Source organism: Camponotus vicinus, unplaced genomic scaffold (assembly GCF_025532165.1).
Source record: "Camponotus vicinus isolate PSW18456_S1 unplaced genomic scaffold, iyCamVici1.0 SCAF_10, whole genome shotgun sequence".
NCBI classification, from domain to species: Eukaryota; Metazoa; Arthropoda; class Insecta; order Hymenoptera; family Formicidae; genus Camponotus; species Camponotus vicinus.
In genome coordinates, this window is record NW_028141946.1 from 16,493,105 (window position 1) to 16,502,868 (window position 9,764).

General features: G+C 31.7%; 1 long non-coding RNA gene across 1 annotated transcript; it reads left to right on the forward strand.

Moving 5' to 3' along the window:
- The first annotated feature begins 5,741 nt into the window (after positions 1-5,741).
- Positions 5,742-9,764, forward strand: LOC145960657 (uncharacterized). Its single transcript, XR_014435439.1, has 3 exons — positions 5,742-7,564; positions 7,715-7,873; positions 8,058-9,764. It is a non-coding gene; the product is annotated as an uncharacterized LOC145960657 (long non-coding RNA).

Consider the following 9,764-nt stretch of genomic DNA (forward strand, 5'->3'; position numbering starts at 1 on the left):
GACGAGGTTTACGTGAAATGGCTGGGATTTGACAATTCGCACAATTCTTGGATACATAAGGACAATGTGATTTAATTCATACAAATTGTATTTATTTTTAAGAAAAAATATGTACAGCATATAAAAATATACATGAAATATATAAAATACAAAAATCTTTATTAATACATCCTTCCCAATAATCGTATATAATACAATATATGAAATATGAAATACATATATATATGAAAAAATACAAAAATCTTTATTAATATTTCTTCTAATAGTATAATACACACACACACACACACAATCGTGAAATATTGTAAGAGAGAAAGAGAGATGGATAGCGACGGATGATAATTAGAATAAACATATGAGAGTAAGCGCGTTTCAAGTATCACATTGGAATGAAAACAGTGGAAAGGATCTATGGTAGAGATGAAGGTGATGAGCGTTTAAGAAACAGAGCAACTGTCAGTATCGAATTGGATAGCAGTGAAAAGAGTGTCGAGCGAACGGTTGAAAAGAGTGTCGAGCGAGTGTCGAGCGAACGGTTGAAAAGAGTGTCGAGCGAACAGAAGGAAGTCTTATATATCGGATTAAATAGATTATAAAAAAGAAAAGAAGGAAGGTAAGAAATAAAGAAAAAGAAAATAAGGAACAAGAAATAATACAAAGGATAATGATATTATTTATCTTTTTCATATTAGCATGTGCCCCCCAGTGCTATATAGACCCGCCCCGCGGTTCGACCCGCTACTCCGCGGATTGCGTAATGCAATGTGCTTTAAGGTCTATGGTCGCGTTTTAAAGATGCCCCCACGGGTTCAGGACATGAAATTTTGCCTAATTTGCTATCCGGTAATGTTTCACCGGAGTAATCTCCTAAAACCTTTTTCGCAACATCAATTTTGCGACGGACCCTTCACTGTGGAGCGCTGTCGAAGATGCAAAAGGTCAATATCATTGGTGCAACCCATCTATGATTGCGATGAATGCTTCCCAATGTACATACGTGTGTACAACGTAATGAAAGAAGAAAATCTTAACATGAGCGAACTCCTAGTATTACATTATGATATGAATGCTCTTAATGTAATCAAACTGCATTTTATAACAGATCCTTTTATTGACGATGAAACCTTACCTAACCTAGATATAATTTTTCGTTTTTTAGTAAATTTATTCGTTTAGTTTTATATAAGTAAATTACTATTTTCAGTAAATTTTTAGATATTATATCAGATATACATATATGTATAATCTACAATTCAAGTTGATACCTACATCAAATATACTTACAACAATAAAAGTAGCAGAGGCAGATTATAATAACTATAACGATAAAACCTGACATCAATAATAAGTAATATTTTTTCGCTATTATTCCAGGAGTGTCCGAAATATCTATATTAAGCAAAAATATAATTTTAATATCTTCGTGTGTGTATGTTTTTACAAATTTATTTTTACTTGTAACTTTATTTAAAAAATTTAATTTTTTTTAAAGTTTAGACCTATTCATATCTAAAGAAATCAGCACATAATATTACAATATCTATGCAGTACAGAATATTACAACTACTTTGCAACAGTATTGCAATATTACAAATTGCAATGCAACATTACGCAAACATTGTAGAAATATAAATTAACAAAGTATGAATTATATATTAGCAATATGATATTTATATTTTGAAAACATTGGAAAACTATAACACTCTTTAATTTATCTATAAAGATAATGTAATAATATATTTTTTTATATTTGTATATATGCGACAATTTTTAATTTTTTGCAGGTAAAGTTAAATGAATTAATGACACAAATATAATATCAATGGATTAATATAATTCTAAGTTAAAGATAAGCAGTACTGTTTTTTCTATTAAAAGATATAAATAACATTTTATATCATTGTTACAATGTATTTTATGATATACTTTCAATACACTCATGTATAATATGATAAAAGATTTTCAAAGATAATATATTTTATTACTACATTAGTAATATTTAATATTTTATCTATCATTATACCTTTTATTTGTATATTTTTGTGCATTTTTAAGTATTTTTCACATGCAAATATATGTGATTGTAACGGATTCTTAGAACTTTTAAATGGAAGTATAATTAGTAATAAATATATAATTAATTCTAATTAATGTTTATATTAATATTTGTACTCTCATTATATAGAAGTATAAAACGTCTAAAATAAAAAGAAGTGATCCATATAAATAAAAAGTTTAAAATAACATTGTATCAAAAATATAATATTTTAAGTTATATGATTATGCTTAAATATAATTGTATATTATCTTAGATATATGAAATCGCTACAAATTTCTATTTATATCAAGCTTTTAAATTTAATTATGCTTCTATTGCTTTCACATGCTTCCGAGATACCTATTCATCCGTTAGAAATAAAAATATTCTAAGTAATATTATTAAATGATTGCATTTCAAATTTATTACACTGCAATGTTGCTATAACGTTTCATTGCAAAAATTACAAAAAATTGACATAACGTTGTCACAATCTTGTAACAATGATTCAGCTGAGTTTTGCAATTGATTTGCAATATTGCAATGTTTCAATGAAATTATATCTTCATTATACATCTGCAACCTTTTTGTGCCGTATGGGTATCTTTATTTGCTTACCAAGTGTTAAAAAAATAAATCTTTCATCATCTGGCCATATGAAAATTTCCTCATATTCGAGATATTTCAATATTAAGCGAAACTGGTATAAAGTTCCCGGCTGTAAATTTTTGATGTAGTACATTACTTCCTTGTTATAATTCATTTTAATATAATCCGTTGTTTGCCACTTTTCTGTCGCAATATCTTTATACTCTAGTGCAGAAGAAACCGTTGAATTGATATTTGGGATCCATGAAATGTTCATGCTATTTATGTTGACGTCGTTCAAAGTAATATTGTTTGGTTTTGAATATATGTGAACGATCTTGTTAAAACTCAAGTTGTAGAAAGCGCTGAAATTAACTGGATACACACGCACGTATATCAAGTAATCTTGTACTGGTAGCGACAAGTTTAACTTTGTGAAAAATCGTCCGTCTGTCATACGTTTCGGCATATTGATAAAATATTCGCTCTTTTGCGTGTCGTTCACTAATGTAACTGACTTCCAATGCACTTCGTAGATCACGGCCACGCAGTTCAATTTCTTGAATGGCATCCAATGAATTACTGCTATAGTAGGCGTCAGAGCTTGAACACTTAAGTTTTCCGGTGCATTAAGCTTGCCCGAATCAGTTTTTATTGGTATCACATTCGAGTCGAGTGGATTTATTGATAATTGATCAAAGTAAAAATTGCTTAAAGTAAACTTCAACTTGTACTCTGTAAATGGTGTTAAGTTCTGAATCTCGTAATATCGCTCGAACATCTGCACATTGAATTCTCCAATCTTATTAAGATTGTCGTCTACACAATGGCTTACTGAGATAGTATATATAGTAGTTGGTAAATTATATTTTTTGCATTTACTCTTTACAACCGGCTTCGGAAGATTTACAATGATGCTGTTTGCCGTTGCATTCACATTCTCAAAATTATAAACTTTTTCCTCAGGTGTCAGACATCTCATTGGAGGATATGGTTGTGAAGATTTATCAAAAGCGTAAATTTTAAAAAAAGATTGATTTTCAACTGAGCTTATCATTTCAACATATTCGGCTGCATTTACGCTCTTGAGACTTGCATATTTCTTTTTCAAAACGTAGAAATTATATCGAAACGAATCAATTGCTAAAATGTAAATGTTTGTTTTATCAATCGTCATATAATGGAATAGGATCTTATCACTTATGTTTCTCCTGTCTAAAATCATATTGCACATAGAAACGTTAATGTTTGTCACAATTATGCGATCATAACTTAACCAGTAAATTAACGGCTCTTCATTGTTCATGTTATCAATTATCATATCGTTAAAAAACGTTATGTAATGAAATAGGCAGAAGGATGAATTTATCTGAACAATTTGCTCATTTTTTCCATCGAGATCATATTGTATCATATCATTTTGTCCATTCTCCCAATTGTATGATATGCGATAGAAAATTCTAAAAAATATATAATTATTTTACTCATTATAAAACATTATTTTAACAAAAACAGAGACTTATATGTAGTAAAAATTCGGAATTCTTATATTTATATAATAACTTACTATTTTTTTTTTACTTGTACTTTTTTACTTGTACTTTTTTTTTACTACTACTATGATCTTAATTATAAAACCACGTAAAATTATAGAAAAATTACTAATTTGCATAAATCTTTAATGGAAAATTATTTTTTCACACTTCATTTTCACTGTTAATTTACTACGCGAACACATGATTTTTACTAAAACTGTCTCAGCTGTCGCAGGCTGTTGCCAGAGTGCATACGCCAGCAGCATGCAACTACAGCTGAGCGGACATGTGAGTGTAATCATAATGCGCAGGCGCCGAGCTCACACGTACGCTTACACTCGCATGTCCGCTCAGCTGTAGTTGCGTGCTGCTGGCGTATGCACTCTGGCAACAGCCTGCGAGAGCTCAGACGGTTTTAGTAAAAATCTTGTGTTCGCGTAGTAAATTAATAGTGAAAATGAAGTGTACTCTGCAGGAATATACGGATATGATTGTGGCATACGGGCTAGCGGGAGAAAATACTTATCGCGCGGTCGTAATTTACGTGGAATGATTTTCCGGGCGTGCACGAAAGCCAAGTGAACGTACAGTTTTACGAGTTGTGCAATAATTATGTGAAACTGGGTATCGTGCATAACATCGGGATAACCGGTCCAGCAGTGCGTCTTCGTGTACGAGATGAAGAAAGGATTCTTGAAGCATTTTATGAAAATCCTGGAACTAGCGTGCATCGTGTGGCACATGAATTTGGTTTTTCGCGATACGCGGTACATCACGCTTTACGTGTAACGGATTACGCTCGTATCATTACCAACGTGTGCAACACATTTTATCGAGGGATTTTCAACAACGGATCAATTTTTGTGAAGGTACTGTCATCATCAATTTTTTACATTTACCTAGTATATTGTAATCGAGATCATTCTATTCATATGACGCGCGCATCAACTGAACGGCCGGATTTTCCAACCGGTATAGCCGCGCGGCGCCACTTCAGATGCTAGAGGAGGAGGGGACGGAGTGGGCCTTCTGGCTTTTCTTTGTCCCTTCGCTTCCTTCTTCTCTTTGTTACGGCCGTGGCTAGTCACGGTTTTCGTGTGTGCAATATTAATTGGTTTTATTGTGCAATAAGGCTTTTCCCAAAGGTGAGATTCCTCGAATCTCTTGATCGCTTCTCAATCACGAAGGTGACTATTAAGGCCGATCATCTATATCAACGAGCTCTCATATCATAAGATCAGTCACGAGAGAAAGCAACAGTAAAGTACGACCATTCGGCCATCTTGATGCATTATACGACGAATGGACTAAGCGACATACACAATACCCATCAATTTTATCATTTACAAGTTGGATTACATATTTCACATTTAATATCTCTAACTCAAGTAATTCAGGTAACTCATACGTTAACAGGAAAGTTGAATATCCATTGTGAATTATATTGGTTTGTTTTTAATTATTATTTTCTAAGACAAAGACATAATTTGATACTTGGAAGTCAAGTCGTTTAATGATTATTTATATGATTATGTGTCAAGTCGTTTAATGATTATTTATATTCATTAATATTTCATTATTTTTATACTTAATATATATTTGATTATACTTATTTATACTTATCTATACTTAATTATACTTATTTTCTTTTCTTCTTCATTATTGTTGTCTAGTGAATATTACGAATATCAAACCGCTCAATTCAAAGAATTAGATATACGTAGGTCTTTTTATATTGTATGATTTTATTTTATCTGTATATCTGATTTGTATAACTAAAACCTTGTCTTATTTATCTGTGTTTGTTGCAGTTGTAAGATCCCTTATATTTTCTCCTTCTCTTAAATTAACAAACAAAGTTAAGCAATTATTACTCTCTACACAGTTACCATTGCCGTAACATAATTTTTGGTCCTTCGAGCCGGATATGTGATTTAGGAAATATAACACAAGGATAAAAGAAGCGCACTTTCGAATCAAGATTAAGCTTCAACTCGTGTACTATCACCATGAGGATCTCACACATAAAGAATCGTATCGAACAACAGCCCTCTTTGAGCAATCTTATTTTTCAGGCAATTGAAAGCTTCAACAAGATAGCTCCTACTGACATTACGACACGGCTGGTCAATGCTCGCGTTACGGCGTTAAAGGAAAACTGGGATAAATTTGCTATTATTCATGATGCTATTGTTTATCGATCGGTCATCTCAGTACGGAGGACAAGGAGGTAATACGAGAACACTCATATTTTGGTGATAATGTTCACGCTCGAACATATGAACGATATTTGGATTCCATCGATAAGATGAGCGCTCACATTGAATCTGAAAGCCTGACCATTCCGAGAACCTCATCTACGCAATCGCTCTCTCAACCTGCTTCACATCAAATATCTGTCTCTCATCACACAAGGCTTCCTCGGATTGACTTACCTAAATTCAATGGAACAGCCTCTGAATGGATGTCCTTCAAGGATTTGTTCTCATCAATAATCATTGGAAACATAACGCTAAGCCCCGTTGAAAAGCTACAATATCTGAAGGCTAGTTTGACGGGTACAGCAGCTCACCTTCTCAAAAATACTGCCTTAACTGCTGATAACTTCGAGAAGGCGTAGACCGATCTTATTTCCTTTTACGAGAACAAACGCTTACTTGTTAATTCGGCTATCCAAGCCTTACTTTCATTAAAGAAGATCACGAAGGAGTCAGCCAGTGACCTCGAATGTTTATATACAAATCTTATGCAAATTTTTAGAACATTAGAGACGTTACAACCAGTGTTGTGTAGTACCTAGGTACTTGTACCTAGGTACTGTAACTAGGTACAAATTTACGTACCTAGTTACTGTACCGAGGTACTTCTTTTCTTCGGTACCTATACCTATACCTAGATACAATTTCTTGTGTACTGGTACCTAAAACGTAGTATTATTTTAGTTACTTTTTGGATGATATATTTTTATGGAATTAATTGGTTACTGCGTCGCCGTGCGACGCGGCAAGCATTTCCGCATCCCGCGCCGGCTGCGTGCCACGTCCAGTGTGTACGTGCACGAGTGCTATAGTCAAGAATCCTAAAACTTGCATCATTCCAAGTTGATTATTTCTTGACGATAAAATATAAAGTATGAGTGTGACGTGCAACATGTATGATGATACAATCGATACAGATGATCCACCTGTACCAAATAAAATACTTTCGACAAATAATGACAATAATAATGTTGACAGATTCAACTGTGAACGTTATTGGTCGTTTACCAACTTACTTGTCTAATTATTTTAAAATTAAAGAAGTCAAAGGGACTTCGTTAATCGTGGAATGCACACAATGCATTTGTTCAAAAACACTTTCTACGCCCTTAAACAGTACTGGAAATTTATACAAACATTTAAGGGTGAGTATTTTTGCATGTTATTTGAATTTGAGGTTATTAAAGATTTTTTCTCTTCATCTCTTGTTACACAATTATTCTTCAACTATTCTTTGACCATCAATTAGTATTCAAACTACTTCTGATAATTATTATTTATTTATATATTTACAGCGACTACATCCAGCTACCCAAAAATCAATAAAACAAGTAAAAGACAAATCCCTGAGCGAAAATAATTCTCAATTAGAGAACAACAACAAACTTCAAAACAAAAAATCTCTATGGACTACAAATATAAAAAATGAAGAAAAAAATAAAAAAAAAGAAAAGGTTTGCCTAAACATGCTAATACTTATATACTTATTTATAATTTATAAAGACATGTATATATATTTATATATTTATATATAGTCTGTATAATGAAATATAAAATTAAAATTCTAATTTATATAATCCTTATGTACAATTAATATTTTTTACTTTTATGGATTAATATTATATTATTGATTTTCAGGTGAATAAATTAATTGAGCAATTTATTATTTAAAAAATGCAACCAATATCTTTGGTGGAAGATCCATATTTCATAGAATTAATTGAAGGGATATCTGGTATAAAACCAATATATAGACGGACCCTTCAAAATCATTTGTTGAGTAAGATGATGTCTATAAAATCCAATATGATAGCTACTTTTGAAAAACAACCTTGGTTTTGCACTACAGCAGATATCTGGAGCGCCAATAATAAATCGTACATGGATGTAACCTGCCATTTTATTGATGAAAATTATCAGAGGAAAACATACATGTTATCTTGTAAGCGAATTATGTTTGCGCATACCCACTCTGTGATTGCGAATGCTCTGTATGAAATACACAAAGAATATAATTTGAAATCAAAAATTGTTGGTATTATAACAGATAACGCAGCTAATTTCGCAAAAGCTTTTAAAGTATTTCATACAGAACAATCGGTATCACTGCTGGATGAATTAGATGATCCTGAAGTAGATACCTTAATAATCGATTTTAAAAGTGGTCTAGATGATGGTGATGAATCTGAAATTAATCTTCCTAAGCAATTTCGGTGTATTGCTCATACATTAAATTTACTCGCATCTCGTGATTCATTGAAAGCTCAGAATGATCAGTCGTATTGTAAAATATACACGTCAACTTTTCGAAAGACAACCAATATTTGGAATTTAGTCAATCGGTCGACAAAAGCAGCCGATATATTTTATGAGATTTGTAAATGTCGCTTAAAAATACCTTGTAAAACAAGGTGGAACAGTTATTATGATAGCATTAAAGCTTTATTAAACGTAAAAAATAAATTAGAAGATGTTTGTGAAAAATTAGAAAAGCCCAAATTTACAGATAGTCAAATCTCTTTTATGGAAGAATATATAAAGGTTATGGAACCTATTGCTTCTGCGCTTGACTTTCTGCAAGGTGATAAGTATTCTTGTTTTGATCATGTGTTGCCTGTTCTCTTCCAAATGAAACAACAATTAGAAAAATTGAGACATTTACATTTTTGTAAAATTTTACGCGACACTTTAGTGACAGCTCTGGACAAAAGATTCGGAAATATAATTGATTTGACGAATACAAACAGTCAATATTATATATTAGCAACTGTTACTATTCCAAAATTTAAATTAAAATGGCTTGCAATGTCCGACTGTCCAAATTCAAAAGAATTGTGCGAAAATGTGTTATTAGAAGAAGCACACTCTTTTTGTAAAGACGTAAATAATGTAGAAAAGTCTTCTTCAGAATCAGAGGAGAATACTTTCTTCTGTTTTCTACACGATAAAAATATTAATAAAACAAATAGTGATATTGATATTACAATATCAGATGCTACCAAACCATTGGATGTAAAAGTGCAATGTTTAACATATTTGTCTGACAAGTCAAAAGATTTGAATTCTTTGGATAAATATCCTATTATAAAAAAAATGTATATAAAATATAATACACTTTTACCAAGCTCTGCGCCTGTTGAGCGTATATTTAGTGCAGGGCAACAAATTTTAACGCCGCGACGAAATAATTTATCTGACGAAAACTTTGAATGTTTAATGTTTTTGAAACATAATGCATAAACACACAATATACACACACAAATGTGAAACAATATAATGAATAAATTAAATAAATTGAGAGTACTAACTTAAGACTACTAACTTTATAAGAGTTACTTTATTTTT